Here is a 24,567-nt window from a genome sequence, read left to right as displayed (position 1 = left end):
TCACAGCCCATCCGGCATCTAGTTGTTGCTCATCATCGCCCAAAGCAGCTTGAACCTCTCTGTTCAGTCTTCACCCCGCTCGCCCGGGCACCATCACAGTCAAAATCTGTACCCCGTCCCATGGGTGGAGGTGGTAAATTCCCTTCAGACGTTCCAACTGTTCCCACATCTTCTGACCCCCCCCCCCCTTTTTCGGGTCAGGCAATTCTTTGGACCATTTATCAATTTTCTCAGGGTCCGCCAGGACATGCATCCAATAAGTGTTGTGCTCAGACGTGATCACCTCGTTACCGTCTGTCGTCCTCTTTTCCTGCTTGACCTTAACACGTTTCTGTTTAAGGGGGGGGCGAGCCGCGCAAAAGGAACCTCATCATCAGTATCACTTTCTTCACTGGAGGACTCAGCTTCCTCTATACCGGCTTCACGCCGATGCGTTTTTCGTAGTTCTTTTAGTAACGACTCCAGATTCGGGTCCAGGCGGGACAGTTGTGGTCGACGGGGTCTGTAGGGCGGTCCCGGTCCCTTCGGTTGGGTCACCTGTCCGTCTTGTAATTGTTTTTTAGGTTCTTTATTTTCGGTTTCCAACCTTGCTTTTTCAGTTTCTAGTTTTTCTAATTTAAGCTTTTCCTTTCTCAGTTGTTCGCAGACCACCTTCAGTTGGTCCTTCGCATTAGTCGGGTCGCGGTCACTTTGAGACAGTTGAGCTTGTTGGATAATTTCATTACGCTGTCGGATCTGGCCCATTACGACTAAGGACCATTTATCCTTTAAATAGGTTGTTTTTCCCCAAGCTCTCTTTATATCTTGCAGGGACCACTGTCCCTTGGAGGCACCGTATTTCTGTTCAATTTCAGTACAGGTTTTAGCCAAATTAAACTGTTGCTCTATATATCCTTTTAACTGCCGAAGAATTTCATCTTCGGAAACGTCTGGCGTGACCCGACTGCCTTTTACGGTGGTTGGCAACTGTCGGTTTCCTTCGTCAGTCATTGTACCAATTTTGTGTGGGGGAGGGGGTCTCGAGCCGTGGGGCTTCTTATACAGATACTGTGGAGCTATTCAGCTGGGCTAGTGTATTGCCATCGAACACCGCCGATTTAGACGTCTATAAAGGGGGTCTCGAGCCTCGGAAGAGTTCGGGATCGCGTGGTGGAGTACAGAAACTAGACAACGGCCAAGGACTTTTTAAAGTAAAGAGGAGTCCTTACCTCCGGGGGCCGATATAGGTCCGATGTCCAGGGCTTCGGTCTTTATCCTCCAGCGATCCTGCCAACTACGCCAAGTTGTTGGATCCCATCAGTTACAAAGAGAGACAACGTCCGACCGTGACTTTTAGAAACGTTATTGCAGTATATGGTAGTTACATTGCAAGGATACAAAAAGAACAAAAAGCAAAACAAAAGAACAAAATAAAAGAACTTGCAAAAGAACAAAACAAAAGAACATGTGCTCACTACAGCAAGCCTTTCTTATAGTTATTCAAACAAAACAAGTAACCCCCCGCCCCCACCCCCTTGTTTCTGAGTGGTTTGCAGACTTCCGTTATCAGTGCATGATTGGTTCATTCGTCCCAGTATTTTATATTTGCATTTTATTTTAGTAGTTTCACATCCCCCCTCCTTGAACTGTTAGGCTGATTATTAAACAATAGGCTACTATTAAGCTATCTGCAGCTGTCCTGTTAGCTTCTGCTTGTTATTTTTTATAAATTGGCTCCACAACTACACAGTTAGTTTGTTAGCTGATTAGCTTACTTTTGATCTGTCCCCACAACAGTCTACCAGAAAGGTAGGTTTTTTTTTCTTTCATGGGATGTAGGCGTTGCAGGCCAGGTCAGCATTTATTGCCCATCCCTAATTGCCCTTGAACTGAGTGGCTTGCTAGACCATTTCAAAGGCATGTAAGAGTCAACCACATTGCTGTGGATCTGGAGTCACATGTAGGCCAGACCAGATAAGGACGGCAGATTTCCTTCCCTAAAAGGACATTAGTGAACCAGATGGGTTTTTACAACAACGGTTTCATGGCCATCATTAGACTAGCTTTAAATTCCAGATTTTTTTATTATTAATTGAATTCAAATTCCACCTTCTGCTGTGGTGGACTTTGAACCCATGTCCCCAGAGCAATACCTGGGTCGCTAGGTTACTAGTCCAGTGACAATACCAGTACACCACCACCTCCACTAAAATACTAACCTGAATGTGAAGGTAGGGGGAGCTGAATTTGTCCTCTCAACTTCATTGCAATGTTGAAGACAGTTACTGACCTCTGTTTGAACCCTGCTCGATTCCGGTTGACTCCCCAATGCGACCCCCACTCCACCCGCTCCTGATCATCTTCCTCCCACACCCCTGCCAGGACCTACCTGAGGTGCATCTGCCAGAGACGCTTTGAGCCAAAATTTAAATCCAATTAGCCGCACGTCTCATTGACATGTACATGCATGGCTCCACCTACCTCATCTTCTGCTGTTTTGGAAACTAGATTGTGTTTTAGCTCAGTTTTATTTTCTTCAATGAAAATAAGCTCAGTTCTCTGCGACTTGCTTCATAATTCAGAATGTTTCTCCCTATCTCCGACTGGTGTCTCTCATACCCACATGAACATGCTAGAAGGTTGGACAGGAAGAGGTCAATGTTGTTATGTCTTGTGCCCCACAATAACGACACTCCCCTTACCACCATGTGATCTCTTGGGAGAAGCAAGAAAACCGGATTAAAAACCAAAGCCAATTAGGGGGAAAATCCGGAGAATTCCTCTCTGATTTAATCAGGTGATTGAAACAAGTTCAGAAGCAAGTTGGAACCTGCATTTCTATAGCGCCTTTCAGAACCTCAGGATGTCCCAAAGCACTTTACAGCCCATGAAATACTTAATTGTAGTCACTGTCGGAATGCAGGAAACAAAACAGCTAATTTGCGCACAGCAAGCTCCCACAATCAGCAATGAGTAGATTTTTTTTTAAAGTGATGTTCATGAGGGATGATGGGGAGAACTCATCGGCTCCTGTTCAAATTGTGCTATGGGATCTTTTACATCCACCTGAGGGGGCAGATAGGGTATCAGTTTAATGTCTCGTCCAAAAGTTGGCACCTCCTGCAGTGCAGCACTCCCTCAGTACTGTACTGGAGTATCGCTTTGATTTTTGTGCTCAAGCCTCTGGAGTGGGGCTTGGGCCCACAACCGTCTGACTCACTGCACCATAGTGACACCTACATCCTATACATCCGCTTCATATATACATACACCTTACACGTACTGTTCATACCACACCCGAAGCCCATGGAATCTCCTGGGGGAAGGAGAAAGACCCAGGTCAATTAGGGGAAAAAGATGTGGAATGTTCCTCTCCCGTTCCTTTGTCGATTGAGATTAGTCCAGGAGACCACATTGGCTCTGATTCATGTTACAGGGTTCTCTGCCTTTTGTCAGCCTGAGGTGTCTGCATCTGTTGATTGATCCTGGATTTGGGGGGTGGCAGGTGGGGCAGGTTAAGGTGAGGTGGGGGGGGGTAAACTGGAGGTGAGGAGGGGGTGTGGGGGTGGGGCGAGGGGGGGGTGAGAGGCCCAAGACATTGGTATTGGTAGTTGGCTGCGAGGCCTTGATTCTCCTGCTTAAAAACAAGCCTCCTCCCCCGTGCTTTCCTGAAGATCACCCCACCCAGAACAACACCCAACACAAGATGCCCTGCAGCAAGTCACCAAGACTTCTTCGACAGCACCTTCCAAACCTGCACACTATCACCTAGAAGGACAAGGGCAGCAGATGCATGGGAACACCACCACCTGCAAGTTCCCCTCCAAGCTGATCTTATTGAAACATATAAGATTCTGAGGGGGCTTGACAGGGTGGATGCTAAGAGGATGTTTCCCCTCGTGGGGGGTGTCTAATACTAGGGAGCACAGCTTCAGAATAAGGGGTCTCCCATTTAAGATGAGGAGGAACCTCTTCTCTCAGAGGGTTGTTAATCTTCGGAGAGCAGAGAGCAGTGGAGACTGGGTCATTGAATATATTCAAGGCTGAGTTAGACAGATTTTTGATATACTAGGCAGTCAAGCATTATTGGGGGGGTGCAGGGGGGAGGCAGGAAAGTGGAGTTGAAGCCACGATCAGATCACCATGGTCTTATTGAATGGCGGAGCAGGCTCAAGGGGCTGAATGGCCTACTCCTGCTCCTATTTCTTATGTTCTTATGTTCTTAAGCCACACACCATCCTGATTTGGAGTAAAATCGCCATACCTTCACTGTCACTGGGTCAAAAACCTGGAATGTCATCCCTAACAGCACTATGGGTGTACCTACCCCACATGGACTGCTGCGGTTCAAGAAAGCAGCTCACCACCACCTTCTCAAGGACAATTAGGGATGGGCAACAAATGCTGGCCTGGCCAGTGATGTCCACATCCCATGAAAAATAAGAAAAAACAACTTGTATTTATATAGCACATTTAATGTAATTGAACATCCCAAGGTGCTTCATAGAAGTGTTAATAAGCAAAATATGACACCACGCCATATAAGGAGATATTATGACAGGTGACTTAAAGCTTGGCCAAAGAGGTAGGTTTTAAGCAGCGTCTTAAAGGAGGAGAGTTGACCTGAGAGGTGGAGAGGGTTAGGGAGGAAATTTCACAGCTTAGTCCCAGGCAGCTGAAGGCATGGCCACCAATGGTGGTGCAATAAAAATCAGGGATGTTCAAGAGGCCAGAATTAGAAGAGCACAGATATCAGGGGCGGCACAGTGGCGCAGTGGTTAGCACTGCAGCCTCACAGCTCCAGTGACCCGGGTTCAATACTGGGTACTGCCTGTGTGGAGTTTGCAAGTTCTCCCTGTGTCTGCGTGGGTTTCCTCCGGGTGCTCCGGTTTCCTCCCACATGCCAAAGGCTTGCAGGTTGATAGGTAAATTGGCCATTATAAATTGCCCCTAGAATAGGTAGGTGGTAGGGAAATATAGGGACAGGTGGGGATGTGGTAGGAATATGGGATTAGTGTAGGATTAGTATAAATGGGTGGTTGATGGTCGGCACAGACCCGGTGGGCCGAAGGGCCTGTTTCAGTGCTGTATCTCTAAAACTAAAACTAAAAAACATCTCAGAGGGTTGTAGGTCTGGAGGAGATTACAGGGATAGGGAGGGGTGAGGCCAGGGTGGGATATGAAAACAAGGATGAGAATTTTAAAATTGAGGTGTTGCTTAACCAGGAGCCAATGTAAGTCAGCAAGAACAGGAGTGATGGGGTGAACGGGACTTGGTGCAAGTAAGGGCACAGCAGCAGAGATTTGCATGACCTCAAGTTTGTGGAGTGTAGAATGTAGGGGGGCCGATTAGGTGTGTGTTGGAATAGTCAAGTCTAGAGGTAACAATGGCATGAATGAGGGTTTCAGAGCTGGATAATCATTCATACACATCAGCGTTGAGGGATGTCAGTTATGTGGAGAGACTGTAGATTGGGAAGCTAACATTTTTCTCCTTAGAACAGAGAAAATTAAGGAGAGATTTTATAAAGGTGTTCAAAATTTTGAGGGGTTTTAATAGAATAGGAAGAGAGAAACTGTTTCCACTGGCAGAAGAGTCATTAGCCTGAAGACACAGATTTAAGATCATTGGCAAAAGAATTGGAGGGGAAAGGAGGAGAATTTTTTTTTACGCAGCGAGTTGTTGTGATCTGGAACGTGCTGCCTGAAAGGGCGGTGGAAGCAGATTCAATAGTAACTTTCAAAAGAGATTTGGATAAATACTTTAATAAATACTTAAAGGGAAAAATTTGTAGGGCTATGGGGAAAGAGCGGGGATGCAGAGCTAATTGGACAGCTCTTTCAAACAGCCAGCACAGACACAATGGGTCAAATGGCCTCCTTCTGTGCTGTATGATTCTATGAAAAAAGGTACCACTTACGTTTTGATCTGCATCTTGTAATCTAAATGGGATCTGCCTTTTGGGCACCAACCTGACCTGGGGCGGATGTGGAGTGAGGTATCCAGTAGGTGCCTCCTCTTCATTTGCATTAGTTTATGAAAACTGTACCAGCTCTACCCACAAGTCTTTGTAAAGGGTAGGTCATACCTGACACACCTGACTGAATTGTTTGAAGAGGTGACTAAACTAGGAGACAGAGGAATGTCCATGGATGCTATTTATATGGACTTCCAGGGTGCATTTGATAAAGTCAAGAGACTGTTAGCTAAAACTGAAGCTCATGGAATTGAAGGCAAATTATTGACCTGGTCAGGGACTTGGCTGTGAGTGGCAGGAGACAGAGATTAGGGATAATGGGGAGGTAGCTAATTGGCAGAATGTGACTAGTGATGTCCACAGGGACTGCTGTTATTAACAACTAGATATTGGAGTAGAAAGTCACATATCCAAGTTTGCAGATGGCACAAAGAAAGACAGCATTGTAAGCAGTGAAGATGGAAGCATATAATTACAAACCGATATTGATAGATTAAGTAAATGGTCAAATGGATTTCAATGTAGGTAAGTGCGAGGTCATCTATTTCAGACCTCAAAAGGATAGGACAGGGTACTTTCTAAATGATGAAAATCTAGAAACAGTCGACGTCCAAAGACTTAGGGTTCCAGGTACATCGTTTATTAAAATGTCATGGACAGGTGCAGAAAATAATCAAAAAGGTTAATGGAATGCTGGCCTTTATATCCAGATCTCTAGAATGCAGGAGGGCAGAAGTCATGCTTCAGCAATACAAAGCTCTGGTTAGACCACACCAGGAGTTACTGTGAGCAGTTCTGGGCACCACCCCTTACAAAGGATATACTGGCCTTGGAGGGAGAGCAGTGTAGGGTTACCAGAATGATACCTGGACTTTAAAGGTTAAATTACAAGGAGACATTATACAAACCACAGTTGTATTCCCTAGAATTTAGAAGGTTAAGGGTGATTGGATCAAAGTTTTCAAGATATTAAGGGGAACAGATGGGGTAGACTGGGAGAAACCATTTTCACGATTTGGGGATCTAAGACTGGGGGACAAAATTGGAGCCAGACCTTTCAGGAGTGAAATCAGGAAACACTTCTTCACGTAAAGGGTGGTAAAGGTTTGGAACTCTCTTCTGCAAATGGAAATTGATGCTAGATCAATTGTTAATTTTAAAACTGAGATTAATACATTTTTGTTAACCAAAAGCTATTAAGGGATATGGGACAAAGGTGGGTATATGGAGTTAGGTCGCAGATCAACCATGATCTCACTGAATGGCGGAACAGGCTCGAGGGGCTGAATGGCCTCCTCCTGTTCTTATGTTCCAAAGCACACCTGACTACTCTTGTACTTTATCCTTCATCAATGTGATTGGTTTCTACCCCTTTGCATGTGGCAACTTAGCTTTCCCCAACATATAAAATCAGTCCATGATCGTGAATTATCGCTACTCCACTTCATTGTCATGCGAGAATACCCTTTTGAAGTTACAATGCAAAAAAGCTATAACCTGTAATCCAAATGAATTATACAGAGCTGGAATAACTTATTCCAACTTGTAATTAAATGTCCTCGAGGTGGATTTTCCAATGCTGGGTCAGTTCTGTCGACCACAGTTTCACATTGGCTGGAAACTCTCTGTGAATAATTAACAATTTCACCATTCTACTTGCCTCCACTATTGTACACTCTTTTATCATGTACACTCCTTTTGGCAACAGCCCATTCAAATAAGCAAAATAGTTCAATTATCCACAGTGAACCTCACCTGTAAATCTTTACCGCTGTCACACTCACTTACATTTAGCACCTGGATGCATATCTTGGTGTCAATGTGTATTAATCATGTCATTCTCTTGTCAGAAACTCTTACTTTGCTGCTTCTCAGTTCTGCACAGTTCTTGCCTCAAGAAAGTTATGTGTAATGACGGAATAGTAAACACGGTTGAAACGAAGCATAAATCTTAGCTGAGTCCGACCAACCAAAGTGCTTCTCCTTTGAACTTGTTTGGAGCTTCTAATTCAGTCACGAACTGCTCCTCGATTATCCATTTTAAACCCTGGGAGCAGTGAATGCATTTGCTCCATTTACAAATGACCCTAAGCGATAACTCTCAATGTGTATAAATGTCAGGCAATGTGCAGGATCAGGAAAATCCTGAGGACTAAAAACAGTAAATGCTGGAAATACTCAGCAGGTCTGGCAGCATCTGTGGAGAGAGATACAGAGTTAACGTTTTAGGTCATAGAATCATAGAATTACACAGCACAGAAGGACCCATCGTGCTTGTGCCAGCTCTTTGGTAGGCTATCCAATAAATCCCTCTTCCCTGATCTTCCCCAGAGTCCTGCACATTTTTCCACCTTCCAGTGTTTATCCAATTCCCTTTTGAAAGTTATTATTGAATCTGCTTCCACCGCCCTTTCAGGCAGCGCGTTCCAGATCACAACAACTCGCTGCGTAAAAAAATGTTGCTTCTGGTTCTTTTGTCAATCACTTTAAATCTGTGTCCTCTCATTACTGACCCTCCTGCCACTGGAAACAGTTTCCCCTTATAAAGGAACTGTTAACAATGCACTTAGAAAATCATAGTATGATTAGACAGAATCAATAGGATTTTATGAAAGCGAAATCATGTCTGACAAATTTATTAGAAATTTTTGAGGTTGTAACTAACAGGATAGATAAAGGGGAACCAGTAGATGTAGTATATTTGGATTTTCCAAAAAGCATTGAACAAAGTGCTACTCTGGGGGCGGAGCAGAGAGGAACGGAGTGGAACTGTGGGGAGAACGCCGAGAGTGGAGCCTATAAATCGACCCCAAGGATCGAGGCCCAGTCTCCTACCTTCCGGGAGCAGAGCGGCGCGGAGAGGAGAGGAGCGTACCTGTGGGGAGAACGCCAAGAGTGGAGCCTATAAATCGACCCCAAGGATCGAGGCCCAGTCTCTTACCTTCCGGGAGTGGAGGGGAGAGGAGCTCTTCCAGCGCGCCGGAGTTTTGAAAAAAAAGCAACAGTGACGTCAGAGGAGAGCTGCAAGGTGATTGGTTGGGTGAGTAGCAGCTGTTAGTGTATTTAAATATCTTTAAAAAAGGGGAACTTTTTTTTGTTGGAAAAAAAACCTCTGATGATAAGCTGAGTACTACTAAAGTGTTTTTTTTTAAGGACTTTAGATTGGAGTGGGTAGAACAAGGCCCCTAATGTAATTAGTATTTTTAAATTAAGGGAGTACCTAATTAATCTAAGGGTAAGTCATGACAGGGAAGCTCAGCCCCGTGATCTGCTCCTCCTGCACTATGTGGGAAATCAGGGACGCTTCCAGTGTCCCTGACCACCATGTGTGCAGGAAGTGTATCCATCTGCAGCTACTGGCTACCCGCATTACGGAGCTGGAGCTGTGGGTGGATTCACTGTGGAGCATCCGCGATGCTGAGGATGTCGTGGATGGCACGTTTAGTGAGATGGTCACACCGCAGATAATGGCTGCACAGGCAGAAAAGGGATGGGTGACCACCAGACGGAGTAGTAGGTGCCGGCAGGTAGTTCAGGTAGTGTGACCATCCCCCTCTCAAACAGATATACCGCTTTGGATACTGTTGGGGGGGATGACTTCCCAGGGGAAAGCAGCAACAGCCAAGTCCGTGGCACCACGGAGGGCTCTGCTGCACAGCAGGGGAGGAAAAGGGGTGGAAGAGCTATAGTGAAAGGGGATTCTATCGTAAGGGGTGCAGATAGGTGTTTCTGTGGCCACAAACGAGACTCCAGGATGGTATGTTGCCTCCCTGGTGCTAGGGTCAAGGATGTCTCGGAGCAGCTGCAGGACATTCTGAAAGCGGAGGGTGAGCAGTCAGAGGTCGTAGTCCAAATTGATACTAACCACATAGGCAGGAAGAGAGATGAGGTCCTGCAAAGTGAATATAGGGAGTTAGGCAGAAGGTTAAAAAGCAGGACCTCTAGGGTTGTAATCTCAGGATTACTCCCTGTGCCACGTGCTAGTGAGGGTAGGAATAGGAGGATAAGGCAAATGAATGCGTGGCTGAAGAGCTGGTGTAGGCGGAAGGGCTTCAGCTACTTGGATCATTGGGATCTATTCTGGTGCAGTGGGGACCTGTACAAGAGGGATGGGTTGCATCTGAACTGGAAGGGGACCAATATCCTTGCGGGGAGGTTTGCTAGTACTACTTGTGGGGGTTTAAACTAGTCTTGCAGGGGGGTGGGACCCAAAGTAGTAGTCTCTCCGATGAGATAGTTGAGGCAAATGTAGAGGTTAAAGCAAGCAAGTCCAGTAGGCAGGCTGGGCAGGGGCAGGACAGGGAGCGTAGGAGGTCTGGTAGGTTAAACTGCATATACTTTAATGCAAGAAGACTTACAGGTAAGGCAGATGAACTCAGAGCATGTCTGCAAAGGGATATAAATAGGTTAAGTGAGTGGGAAAAAATTGGCAGATGGAGTATAATGTGGGAAAATGTGAGGTTGTCCACTTTAATAGGAAGAATAGAAAATCAAAATATTATTTAAATGGAGAGAGACTGCAGAATGCTGCAGTACAGAGGGATCTGGGTGTCCTTGTACATGAATCACAAACCGTTAGCAGGTAAGGACAGCAAGTAATTAGGAAGGCAAATGGAATGTTGGCTTTTATTGCAAGGGGGATGGGGTATAAAGGTAGGGGATAAAAGCAAAATACTGCGGATGCTGGAAATCTGAAATAAAAACAGAAATTGCTGGAAAAACTCAGTAGGTCTGGCAGCATCTGTGGAGAGAAAAACAGAGTTAACGTTTTAGGTCAGTGACCCTTCTTCAGAACTGGCAGATATAAGAAATGTAAAAGATTTGAAGCAAGTAAAGCGGGGGTGGGGCAAGAGATAACAAAAGAGAAGGTGTTGATAGGACAAGGTCACAGAGAATAACTGACCAGAAGGTTAAGGAGCAAAGGCAAACAATATGTTAATTGTATGCTGAAAGACAAAGCATTAGTACAGATAGGATGTTAATGGACTGACAACTGAACAGCCACAAGCACAAACATAAAAGAAAGTGGATGGGTACAGTAGAAACAAACTGAACAAACTAAAATAAAATAAAGACAAAACAAAAAGAAAAAAGAACTAAAGATAAAAGTCAAATGGGGGGCCCGTCATGCTCTGAAATTATTGAACTCAATGTTCAGTCCGGCAGGCTGTAGCGTGGCTAATCGGTAAATGAGATGCTGTTCCTTGAGCTTGCGTTGATGTTCACTGGAACACTGCAGCAATCCCAGGACAGAGATGTGAGCATGAGAGCAGGGGGAGTGTTGAAATGGCAAGCAACCGGAAGCTCAGGGTCCTGCTTGCGGACTGAGCAGAGGTGAACCGCAAAGTGGTCACCCAGTCTGCGTTTGGTCTCCCCAATGTAGAGGAGACCACTAAAGGTAGGGAAGTCTTGCTACAACTGTTCAGGCAGGAAAGTGGAGTTGAATCCAAGATCAGATCAGCAATGATCTTATTGGATGGTGGAGCAGGCTCAGGGACAGTATGGCCTACTCCTGCTCCTATTGCTTATGTTCTAATGTTCTTATTTACTCTATCAAAACCCATTATAATTTGAAACACCTCCATCAAATCTCCTCTTAATCTTCTCTTCTCTATGGAGAACAACTCCAGCCTCCCCAGTCTCTCCAAGACCTTGACATCCTTTTTAAAGAATTGTTGACCTTCCATGAGTGTTTTAATTCAATTAATTGTCCTTTTTTTTAAAACCTAAGAACGTGAAATATGGCAAATATCATGACCTGAAATTTTAACCCGACAATCCTCTCTCCACAGATTCTTCTGCGTAAAGATTTTTTTTGTCAAACCTCTCTATTTTGGGAGTATATTAAATACGCCCAGGAGGAGGTCATTCAGCATTCCAACCTGTTGCCCCATTCAGTCAGATCTTAGCTGATCTGTACCTCAGCTCCATTTACCAGTCTTTGCTCCACATTCCTTGATACTCCTTACCCAACAAAAGTCTATCCATCTCAGTCTTGAAGTTTTCAATTGGCCCCCAGAATCCACAGCCTTTTGGGGGAGAGTTCCAGACTTTCACTATCCTTTGTGTGAAAATATGCTTCCTGATTTCACTCTGAAACGGCCTGGCTCTAATTTTAAAATTGCGTCCCCTTGTTCTGGACTCCCCGCAACCAGTGAAATTGTTTCTCTCTATCTACTCTATCAGATCCCTTCATCATTTTAAATACCTCAATTAGATCATCCATCAATCTTCTATATTCAAGGGAGTACAAGCCTAGTCCGAGCCCCCTATCGTGATTACTTAACCCTTTAAGCCTTCTGGTGAATCTGTGCTGCACCCTGTCCAAGGCCAATCTTTCCTTCCTGAGGGGCAGAGTCCAGAATTTGTAAACTCCCTTTCCCGTCTGGGTACAACAAGGCAAACCCGAAGTGATTGCAGAGAGTTAACAATGTCTGTGTTTTGTCTCAATTGGCACCAGCTGTCAGGATTGCACTGCTGATATGTACACCAAGGCTATTGTAAACTCAACAAAGGGCCTGAAATAGCCTTTTTTAAAACTCATTGGATGTGGGTGTCGCTGGCAAGGCCAGCATTTATTGCCCATGAGAAGCTGGCGTTGAGCTGCTTTCTTGAGCATAACTAGGCAACTTCAGAGGGCAGTTAAGAGTCAACCACATTGGTGTGGGTCTGGAGTCACGTATAGGCCAGACTGGGTAAGAACGGCAGATTTCGTTCCCACAAGGGCATTAATGAACCCGTTGGGTTTGTGGGTAGTTTCATGGTCATTGTTACCAACGCTAGCTTTCTTAATCCAGATTTATCGAATGAACTGAATTTTTAAGTTCCCCAGGTACCATGGTAGAATTTGTACACATGTCTCCAGAGCCAGGCCTCTGGATTGCTAGTCTAGTAATATAACCATTATGCTACTGTACTCCCACTATTTCATCCTAGGCCAATTGGTTCTTCCTAAGGTGCAGTGCCCAGACCTGAACCCCGTGCTCCTGAACTCTGAACAATTGTAACATAACTTCCACCCCTCTGTATTCCAGTATCATTCTTTCTAAGTGCAAAGTAATAGAAATTACAGCACAGAATGAGGCCATTCTGCTCATCGTGCCAGTGCTGGTGCTAAATCTTCTGCTGGAGCTGTCTATTCTAATCCCATTTCTCTGCTTTTTTTCTGTATCCTTTTATATCATTCTGTTTCAAATACTTAGCCTGCACCCTCACTCCTGCTTTCGTTATCTCAAGACTCGACTATTCCAATGCACTCCAGGCTGGTCTCCCATCTTTTACCCTCCGTAAATTTGAAGCCATCCAAAACTCTTCTGCCCCGCATCCTGAATTGACCCACTCACACATCAACCCTCTACTCACTGACATACAACGGCTCCCAGTCCTGCAACACATCCTTTTAAGTTTCTTCTGAATTCCCTCTTTGATCTCTCGGTGACTATCTTATATTGATGCCTTTAGCTTTGCTCTTTCCCAAAATTGGAAACATTTCTCTGCGTGCCTATTCTATCAACACCTTTCATAATGATGTGTTGACATCCTTCCATCTATGAAAGATGATGGACACGCAGCAAACAATCCATGTAGGTGGGGTGTCTTCTCTTGCTGCACCTTTGTTGATGGCTGTGAGGCCAATCCTTGAGAGACAGGTTCTGCCACAAGTGCCTCACGTGAAGCTGCCAAGTGATGCTGTGAGTTGTTGTTTTTGATGTTGGAGCCTGTTGCCAAGCTGCTGTAGCATCTGGTCATCATGGTAGTGCACACCAGTCCACAGGATGTGTCGCCATTTCCCTCTTTCGCCAGCTAGTGACTCCCAGGCGCGATAGTTGACATTTAGGGCCTTCATGTCACGTTTGCAAGCATCCTTGAAGCGGAACTTTGGGGGCCCCACTGATCGCCTGGCCCCAGCTACCTCACCATAGAGAAAGCCCTTGGGTATGCAACCGTCTTCCATCCTGTGGACGTGTCCGTCCACCAAAGCCACCTCTGTTTGATTAGTGCCAACACACTTGGGAGCTCTATCCTGTGAAAAATACAGCGTACCAAGAACTTACAGCTACCAGGAAAAGAAGCTCAATAATTTCCCTCTTCACTGTCTGCTGCGCATTATGGGTATATCCTGGCAGGAAAGTATCACAACATTAAAGACTTCTATAAAGTCACCCGTCAGCCTTCTGTTTTCAAGAGAAGAGGGTCCCAGTCTGTTCATTTTTTCCTGATTGGTTTAACCTTGCAGTTCTCTTATTGTCCTTGTAAATCATTTTTTGTGCCTTCTCCAGGGCCTCAATATCTTTTTTTAATATGGCAACCAGGGTTGTACCCAGTACTCTCCATATGGTCTATCAAAGGTTCAATATAAAATTAGCATAACTTCCCTACTTTTCAACTCTATCCCTCTAGAAATAAATTCTACTGCTTGGTTTACTTTTTTTTAACGTCCTGTTTCACTACTTTTAGTGATTTGTCTATCTACCCTTTACTCCCCTTCCCCATTTAGATTTTCATTTTCCAAGTAACATGTGACCTCTTTATTTTTCTTAACAAAATGAAATCCCTCACATTTATCTGTGTTTGAGCTTCATTGGCCAACCTTAACCATCTCTTGCATCTCAATGGCCTTTCTCACCTCCAGCCTCCAAACTTTCCTGCGCAAAAATCCCCCTCGGCTTTCTCCTCTCGTTTGATACCTGGTACCAAGGGGTTAACTGTGATCCACCACCTTCCAGGAGGAGTGGGGAGAGAGGGTTGGCATTTTAAATTGGAGCAGCAGCAGTTGGGAGTTTGGGGGACACTCTGCTTTTTTAGCCCTTGCATTTGAGTTCAATTTTAACCAAGATCAATGGGGAATAAAGTCTGTTCCGAAGAAGGGTCACTGACCCGAAACGTTAACTCTGCTTCTCTTTTCACAGATGCTGCCAGACCTGCTGAGTGGTTCCAGCATTTCTTGTTTTTATTTCAGATTTCCAGCATCCGCAGTATTTTGCTTTTATATTAATAAAATCTCTTCTATCTGTTGGTTTTAAGGATTCAATATGATAAGAGTTAACCCCTGGGACCCTAGTCTGGCGCTGATTCGCGGTTCCATTCACTGGGATCGCTGATGTGGCAATGGAAAATCGATGCACAGGTGCAACATAAGGAGCTGTTCTGAAGTTGGGGTGCAGGCACAGGAGGGTTAATTTCTACCAGGGCTCTCCAAATCCACTGCCACTAGGGTGGCACTTTGCCCTGCAACTAACACTGGAACGCTGAAATTCCATGGGCCTTGGTGTCCTTTTTTTATTTGTTTATGGGATTGTGGGCATCGCTGGCAAGTGCAGCATTTATTGCCCATCTCTAATTGCCCTTGTAAAGGTGGTGGTGGTCATGGCTTGCTGGGCCGTTTCAGAGGGCAATTAAGAGTTAGCCACATTGCTGTGGATTTACTAGTCCAATAATATAATCACTAAGCTACTGTACCCCTATATGGGGGTGTAATATGGGAGTGTGTTCTACATCCCAGGGGGAATATTCCTCATCTCAATAAGAACAGAAATTCATTATATCCCCCCCACCCAAACATCTTGCCCTTGTCAAAATAATCGGACTCATTACTTGCAGTTACTTCACAAACCTGTCAAAGAGGTGGGACACCTCCATCTTGTGGATTAATGATGTAACTGACATTCTGTACACATTTTCACACTAGTTCTGGTCACCAAGAGACGTGGGAGATATTCAACTACTGGAAGCAGTGCAGAGAGGAGCCACGCGAATGATCTCCATTGTCTAGGGGTTTGACTTATAAGGAAAGACTAGAGAGAGTTGGACTGTTTAGCCTAGTAGAAACCCTAACTTGGTGGTTGTCTCTCTCACCTCTGGGTCAGGAAATTGTGGGTTTATGTCCTATTCCAAAAAATTCAGCATTAAATCTAGGCTGACATCCCAAGTGCAGTACTGAGGGAGTGCTGCACTGTCAGAGGGTCAATACTGAGGGAGTGCTGCACTGTCGGAGGGTCAGTACTGAGGGAGTGCTGCACTGTCAGAGGGTCAATACTGAGGAAGCGCTGCACTGTCAGAGGGTCAGTACTGAGGGAGTGCTGCACTGTCAGAGGGTCAATACTGAGGGAGTGCTGCACTGTAGGAGGGACAGTATTGAGGGAGTGCTGCACTGTTGAAGAGACAGTACTGAGGAAGCGCTGCACTGTCAGAGGGTCAGTACTGAGGGAGTGCTGCACTGTCAGAGGGTCAATACTGAGGAAGCGCTGCACTGTCAGAGGGTCAGTACTGAGGGAGTGCTGCACTGTCGGAGGGGCAGTATTGAGGGAGTGCTGCACTGTTGAAGAGACAGTACTGAGGGAGCGCTGCACTGTCAGAGGGTCAGTACTGAGGGAGTGCTGCACTGTTGGAAAAACAATACTGAGGGAGTGCTGCACTGTCAGAGGGTCAGTACTGATGAGCACTGCATTGTCGGAGGGGCAGTACTGAGGGAGCAATGCACTGTTGGAGGGGCAGCACTGAGAGAATGCTGCACTGTCGGTGGTGCCATCTTTCAGATGAGACATTAAATCTACGCCCCTTCTGCCATCTCAGAATAATGTCTGTAACCCTAATCTCCCCTTATATCCCCATGATGCCAGGTGGGTGACACTCGTCTGCACTGCCCGAGTGTGTACAGCCCATGCCCCCTGCAACCTCTACACACCTGATGGCACCTGGTGTGCCAGTGGCTGTGCCCCTCTCAGCCATGCTCCCTTTTAAGGGCCGTCCTTATATCCTGGTGCGCCCATGACTGGCTCCCCACTGTGTTGCCGCCTCCATGCACCCAGACTGTCCCTGATCCAGCGTGCAACCCATGTGCCGTCACCAAAACTCCAAACAGGCCCTTAATGAGCTGACACTGAGTTCCTTATCTGGATTTATTGGCTTCATTCCCAAATTGGATGGGTTTCTAGTTCCCCTTCCCCAGTCCTGAGAAAAATCACCAGGGGCAGGAATGGGGATGTGAAACTGGCACATCGGCCCGTGGCGCTATTTTGCACCCATCTGGCACCGTGCCCGACCTTTCAAGACCTAAAAATTCTGCTCTGGGAAATTTCACAAAAAGAATGATCGACACGTGAAACTTACTGACAGAGTGAGCACAAGAGGCAAAACCTCTTTAAGAAGCAATTCTTAAGAAACAATTCGACGCACTTGTGGGTGAGTGTAGGGACTCTCTGGTTAGATCTATTAAGATGGGCTGAGTGGCCTTCCTCACACTTAACTATCTTGTGATCTTGTGAGTGATGCATAAAATGTATAGAAATAATCCCAGGATCCAGAGAGACGGGTAAAGGACACTAGGGGGCAATGATTGCCAAGCTGCTTTGTGCAAGGATCTCTGCTTCTGATCCATGATTAAGGTTATTTGTTCAGTAAAGCATTAAATCCCCTCGTGGATAATGGATCCCTAATCCCCAATGCATTGAAAACAAAATCCTCATCTGCGTTTACAAATCCATGCATGTTTGCAGCTCCACAACCTGCCTCAACTCTCCATCCAGTCGATACCTTTAGAGCCACAGAAATGTACAGCACAGGAGGCCATTCAGCCCATCTCACAAAGTGCTTCATAAACAGAAAGTTACCCTTTGCTTTGTAGAAAATTGCATCAGCAATTTGTGTTCAGCAAAGTCCCACAAACACCAATGAGATATATGAACTACTCTACTATGCTTATATTTCTGAACGGTGTAAACAATAACATGCATTTATATAGCACCTGTCACAAACCAAGGACATCCCAAAGCGTTTCACAGTCAGTGAATTAGTCACTGTGACTATTTCTTCCCTTGTTTCTCTTAGCAGCCTGGGATACATTTCATCCAGGCCTGGTGACTTAGTCACTTTCAAGGATGCTGAACAGCTTTATATTTCCTCCCTCACTATGATTAATCCAATGCAATATTTCACACTTCCATCCTTAACTACAATGTTTGCAATGCCCCACTCTTTTGAGAAAACAGACCCAAGGTATTTATGACAGTATTGGTAGGAGTGACCATCCCACAATCCTTGTGGAGACAGCACCTTCCAAACCCACCACCTCGACCAACTAGAAGGACAAGGGCAGCAAATACATGGGAACACCACCAGCTGCAAGCTCCCCTCCAGGTCACACACCATCCTGACTTGGAACTATATCGCCGTTCCTTCACTGTCGCTGGGTCAAAATCCTGGAACTCCCTTCCTAACAGCACTGTGGCTGTACCTACCCCACATGGACTGCAGCGGTTCAAAAAGGCAGCTCAACACCACCTTCTCAACGGCAATTAGGGATGGGCAATAAATGCTGGCCTAGCCAGCGATGCTCACATCCCATGAACGAATATATTTAAAAAATTAAGAACCAGGCCCATGTCTTCTGCCTCCACACACAAGTTCCCTTTTACGTCTTTACTTGACCCTACGTTTTCTTTAGCTCTTTATGGGGGAATCTTCCCAGTCCCACAGGACGGGCTAGAAGGCGGGACCGGGAGGAATTTCACAGAAGTTGGTGTTGGGCCAGTGGGCCAACGTGTTCCCACCTCGGGGCATTCTTCCTGGAGGCGGGTTATCATCTGCGGAGGCCACCTGCCTGGCAACAGCGGGTAGCCAGTCTGCATCATTAAGTGCTCATTTGTGGGCTGATTGGAGACACCATCAGGATCTTCCCAATGGCAGACAGGCCCCACCACTGAGGGCCAAGCTCTGCCAAGCGAGGCCTCCAACACTAACACCCACCCCTCCAACCAGAGCCACAGCCTTGAGTGGGCCACCCTGTAAAGGGGTTTCCCCACCACAGGGGTCGTCTCACAGCTGTGGCCAGAGCATTTTTTTATTGAAGCTTTACCTCTTCAACATGTGCTTCAAGATAGAGACGCGCTCGCATTCCCCCTCCGACAGTGGCAGTGCCCACCTCTGGCAATGTGACTGCCATCCTTCCAAGGCTGCAAGCCCTCTGATTGGCTGTGGCCTTAGCGATCCACCCGCCATCCTTAATTTGATGGTGGGCCTAGAGGCAGCCTCTCTATTGGTCACCTCTGGGGAAGATCTCGCAGGTGGGCACCCTGACAGAGCAGGGGCGGGATGCAGAAACGGTCCCAAAACACGCTCATAGCCCTAAAGGCAAAGGATTCTGCCCAGTGTATTTATAAAACATCTTTGTGTTTTCCTTGATTTTACTTGCCAATATTTTTTTGTGCCCTCTCTTTGTTTTCCTAATTCCCAGTTTAATTTCACCTTGCATTGTCAATACTCCTCCCGGCTTCCTGCAGTATTGAACTCTTGATATCTAGCCTATGTTTTCTTTTATAAAAGCAAAATACTGCGGATGCTGGAAATCTGAAATAAAGGCAAGAAATGCTGGAACCACTCGGCAGGTCTGGCAGCATCTGTGGAAAGAGAAGCAGAGTTAATGGTTCGGGTCAGTGACCCTTCTTCGGAATCCTTCTTGGTTCCGATGAAGGGTCACTGACCCAAAACGTTAACTCTGCTTCTCTTTCCACAGATGCTGCCAGACCTGCTGAGTGGTTCCAGCATTTCTTGTTTTTTATTATCTATGTTTTCTTTTGTTTTGCCTATCCTACTCTGTATGTAGTTTGACATAAAGGAGGGTCTAGATTTGGGACTCCCACCCTTTCTTTGTGGGAACATATTTGTTCTGAACCCTTTCTATCTCCTCCTTGAATACCTCCCACCGCTCTGACACTGATTCCAGTCCACTTTTGCCAAATCACATCTCAGCTTAGTAAAATTGGCCTTTCCCCAATTTAAAACATTTACTCTTGGTTTATCTTTGTCCTTTTCCATAAGTACTTTAAATCTAACTAAATTATGATCACTAGCACCAAAGTGCTCCCCAACTGAAACCCCTTCCACCTGCCCAGCTTCATTCTCTAAAACTAAGTCCAGGCCTGCACCTTCACACAGGTCACTCAGACGGAAATGTTAACTCTGTTTGTCTTCACAGATGCTGCCTGACCTGCTGAGTATTTCCAGCATTTCTGTTTTTGCCTCTTCTCTTGTTGGGTTTGTTACGTACTGGCTAAAAAAAGGTCTCCTGAATGCATTTAAAGAATTCTGTGTCCTCTATACCTTTTACACTGAATTTATCACAATTAATATTCAGGTAGTTGAAATCCCCCACTATTACCGCCTATCTGTTTCTGCAGTTCTCAGAGATTTTCCTGCATATTTTCTCTTCTATCTCCCTCTGTTTCGAGGTCTATAGTACACTTCCAGCAGTGTGTGCCCCTTTTTAGTTCCTTAGCTCAATCCATATGGACTAATTTGATGATCCTTCTAACATATATCCCTGCTTACAGCTATAATTGCTTCTTTAACCTATATTACAAACCCCCACCCAGCACCCCCTCCTTTTTTATTCCCTATCTTGTCTGAAAACCCTGTAACCAGGAATGTTGAGCTGCCATTCCTGCCCTTCTTTAAGCCATGTCTTAGTAATGGCTGTGATATCATACATCTAATGTGTCTATCTGTTCCCTGAGCTCATCTGTCTTATTCACTAGACTCCTTGCATTGAAGTGTATGCCATTTATCACTAATAATTCCTTTGTTGTCTATTTTCTAGTCTTTGTTTCCTAGATGTTCCAAACTCACTTACCGATTTCCGGCCTTTTATTTCCAGCTTTCCTTCTTTTCCTTTTGAATCTACGCTCAGGTTCCCATTCCCCTGCCAAGCTCGTTTAAACTCTTCCCAACCGCGCCAGCAAAAACTCCCTGCCAAGATTTTGGTCCCAGTTCTGTTGAGGTGCAACCTGTTTGACTTGTACAAGTCCCACATCCCCAGATATATATCATTTAAATGGAGGGAGACTATAGAATGCTGGAGGGATCTGGGTGTCCTCATACACGAAACACAAAAGGTTAGCATGCAGCTACAGCACACAATTAGGAAGGCAAATGGAATGTTAGCCTTTATTGCAAAGGGGATGGAGTATAAAATTAGGGAAGTCTTGTTACAACTGTACAGGGTATTGGTGAGACCACACCTAGAGTACTGTATACAGTTTTTTGGTCCCTTTATTTAAGGAGGGACATACATGCTTTGGAGGCAGTTCAGAGAAGATTCACTAGATTGTTTCCTGGGATGAAGAGATTGCCTTCTGAGCAGGTTGGGCTTTTACTCATTGGAGTTTAGAAGAACGAGAGGTGACCTTATTGAAACATTTAAGATTCTGAAGGAACTTGACAGGGTAGATGCACAGTTTTAATTTCTTTCCTAGCTCCCTGAAATCTGCCTGCAGGACGTCATCCCTCCTCGACTTATGCCATTCCTTCCTTCTGTACAGAGACCAAAACTGTACACAGTACTCCAGGTGTGGTCTCACCAATGCCCTATATAATTGCAGAAAGACAACAATAAGCACTACAACTTGCATTTATATAGCACCTTTAACATAATAAAACATCCCAAGGTGCTTCACAGGAGCGTTGTAAAGCAAAAGATGACACTGAGCCACAGTTGGTCAAAAAGGTAGGTTTTAAGGAGTGTCTTAAAGGAGGAAAGCAAGGTAGAGAGACGGAGAGGTTTAACATGGGAATTCCAAAGTTTAGGGTCTCGGCAGCTGAAGGCATGGCTACCAATGGTGGAACAATTAAAATTAAACACTTCCTTAGTCTTATACTCCAATCCCTTTGCAATAAAGGCTAACATACTATTTACTTCCCTAATTGTGTGCTGTACCTGCATGTTAACTTTCTGTGATTCATGGACAATGACATCAAAATTTGCATCTCTATTACCTGATTACTGTCCAGCTGATGAACAGGGATCAGTTCTATCGGCCCATGTGTAAACATGAAGCTAAAGGCAGCAATCACATTACAGCCAATTAGGTTAGTTTGTTTTTATTTATTAAATGATTAGGTTGGGATACATGCAACTAATTTCCTTTTTAATGACACACAGATTCTTGTTTATAGGGATATTAATTATGTACTTCGAGCTAAATACAATTAGCTTAAAGCCATAGATTGGCTTTGCAGATGGGGAGCAGGTCACGTTATTTCTGAGTGTACACATGGAGATTAGACCCTAACCCAGTATAAAAACACTTGGACATTCCGTGAATCAGACACCAGACTGCTGCCTACATTTACAACGCTTGATTGCAAGGTAATGACACATCTCTACAACTGCTCAGCAATCTTTAAATAATCCTTCTAGATTCTTCTTGAGTGTTAATCGAATTCTCTGAATGTATAATTCTCGTTTACCACCATAAGTTTGGTGAAAGTTTGGGCTCAAGATGCAACTGCTTTAAGTCAATGAATTTGGAGTCTTGACGGGTTCCATCTAAACCGGAGGGGCACAAATATCCTGGCTGCGAGGTTTGCTAGCGTCACTCGGGAGGGTTTAAATTAGTGTGGCGGGGGGGTGGGAACAAGAGCAGTAGGACAGCTAGTGAAATAAATGAGGGGGAACTAGTAAATAAGGCCAGTAAGACTAAGAGGAAGAGCAGTGAGGGAGATGTTGCTGAGCACAGCAGGACTGGTGGTCTGAAGTGCATTTGTTTCAATGCGAGAAGTATAACAGGTAAGGCAGATGAACTTAGAGCTTGGATTAGTACTTGGAACTATGATGTTGTTACTATTACAGAGACTTGGTTGAGGGAAGGACAGGATTGGCAGCTAAATGTTCCAGGATTTAGAAGCTTCAGGCGGGATAGAGGGGGATGTAAAAGGGGTGGGGGAGTTGCATTACTGGTTAAGGAGATTATCACAGCTGTACTGCGGGAGGATACCTCGGAGGGATCGTGCAGCGAGGCAATATGGGTGGTGCTCAGGAATAGGAAGGGTGCAGTCACGATGTTGGGGGTTTTCTACAGGCCTCCCAACAGCCAGCGGGAGGTAGAGGAGCAGATATGTAGACAGATTTTGGAAAGATGTAAAGGTAACAGGATTGTAGTGGTGGGTGATTTTAACTTCCCCTATATTGACTGGGACTCACTTAGTGCTAGGGGCATAGATGGGGCAGAATTTGTGAGGAGCATCCAGGAGGGCTTCTTGAAACAACATGTAGATCGTCCAACTAGGGATGGGGCCATCCTGGACCTGGTATTGGGGAATGAGCCCGGCCAGGTGGTCGAAGTTTCAGTAGGGGAGCATTTCGGGAACAGTGACCATAATTCCATAAATTTTAAGGTACTTATGGATAAGGATAAGAGTAGTCCTCGGGTGAAGGTGCTAAATTGGGGGAAGGCTAATTATAACAATATTAGGCAGGAACTGAAGAATTTAGATTGGGGGCGGCTGTTTGAGGGTAAATCAACATCTGACATGTGGGAGTCTTTCAAATGTCAGTTGATTAGAATCCAGGACCAGCATGTTCCTGTGAGGAAGAAGGATAAGTTTGGCAAGTTTCGGGAACCTTGGATAATGCGGGAAATTGTGAGCCTAGTCAAAAACAAAAAGGAAACATTCGTAAGGGCTGGAAGGCTGGGAACAGACGAATCCCTTGAGGAATATAAAGACAGTAGAAAGGAACTTAAGTAAGGAGTCAGGAGGGCTAAAAGAGGTTATGAAAAGTCATTGGCAAACAGGATTAAGGAGAATCCCAAGGCTTTTTATACATATATAAGGAGCAAGAGGGTAACTAGGGAAAGGATTGGCCCGCTCAAGGACAGAGAAGGGAATCGATGTGTGGAGCCAGAGGAAATGGACGAGGTACTAAATGAGTACTTTGCATCAGTATTCACCAAAGAGAAGGACTTGGTGGATGATCAGCCTAGGGAAGGGAGTGTAGATAGTCTCAGTCATCTCATTATCAAAAAGGAGGAAGTGTTGGGTTTCTTGCAAAGCATTAAGGTAGATAAGTCCCCAGGGCCTGATGGGATCTACCCCAGAATACTAAGGGAGGCAAGGGAAGAAATTGCTGGGGCCTTGACAGAAATCTTTGCATCCTCATTGGCTACAGGTGAGGTCCCAGAGGACTGGAGAATAGCCAATGTTGTTCCTTTGTTTAAAAAGGGTAGCAAGGATAATCCAGGAAATTATAGGCCGGTGAGCCTTATGTCAGTGGTAGGGAAATTATTAGAGAGGATTCTTCGGGACAGGATTTACTCCCATTTGGAAACAAACAAACTTATTAGCGAGAGGCAGCATGGTTTTGTGAAGGGGAGGTCGTGTCTCACTAATTTGATTGAGTTTTTTGAGGAACTGACAAAGATGATTGATGAAGGAAGGGCAGTGGATGTTGTCTATATGGACTTCAGTAAAGCCTTTGACAAAGTCCCTCATGGCAGACTGGTGCAAAAGGTGAAGTCACACGGGATCAGAGGTGAGCTGGCAAGATGGATACAGAACTGGCTCTGTCATAGAAGACAGAGGGTAGCAGTGGAAGGGTGCTTTTCTGAATGGAGGGATGTGACTAGTGGTGTTCCGCAGGGATCAGTGCTGGGACCTTTGCTGTTTGTCGTGTATATAAATGATTTGGAGGGAAATGTAGCTGGTCTGATTAGTAAGTTTGCAGACGACACAAAGGTTGGTGGAGTTGTGGATAGTGATGAGGATTGTCAGAGGATACAGCAGGATATAGATCGGTTGGAGACTTGGGCGGAGAAATGGCAGATGGAGTTTAATCCGG

The 24,567-nt window shown here is 45.3% G+C and overlaps 1 protein-coding gene across 1 annotated transcript in view; it reads left to right on the top strand.

Moving 5' to 3' along the window:
• The first annotated feature begins 1,663 nt into the window (after positions 1–1,663).
• Positions 1,664–24,567, top strand: part of LOC137379334 (thyrotropin subunit beta-like) — a 35,729-nt gene continuing 12,825 nt past the window's right edge. The window contains exons 1-2 of the mRNA XM_068050044.1: positions 1,664–1,788; positions 21,906–22,098. The gene's annotated coding sequence lies outside the window, so the exon portion shown is untranslated. The remainder of the gene's footprint in view (positions 1,789–21,905; positions 22,099–24,567) is intronic.

The sequence above is a fragment of the Heterodontus francisci genome, chromosome 18 (assembly GCF_036365525.1).
Source record: "Heterodontus francisci isolate sHetFra1 chromosome 18, sHetFra1.hap1, whole genome shotgun sequence".
Taxonomy (NCBI): Eukaryota; Metazoa; Chordata; class Chondrichthyes; order Heterodontiformes; family Heterodontidae; genus Heterodontus; species Heterodontus francisci.
The sequence above is the reverse complement of the archived record's forward strand: the minus strand, read 5'-3'. Positions and strand labels throughout refer to the sequence as shown.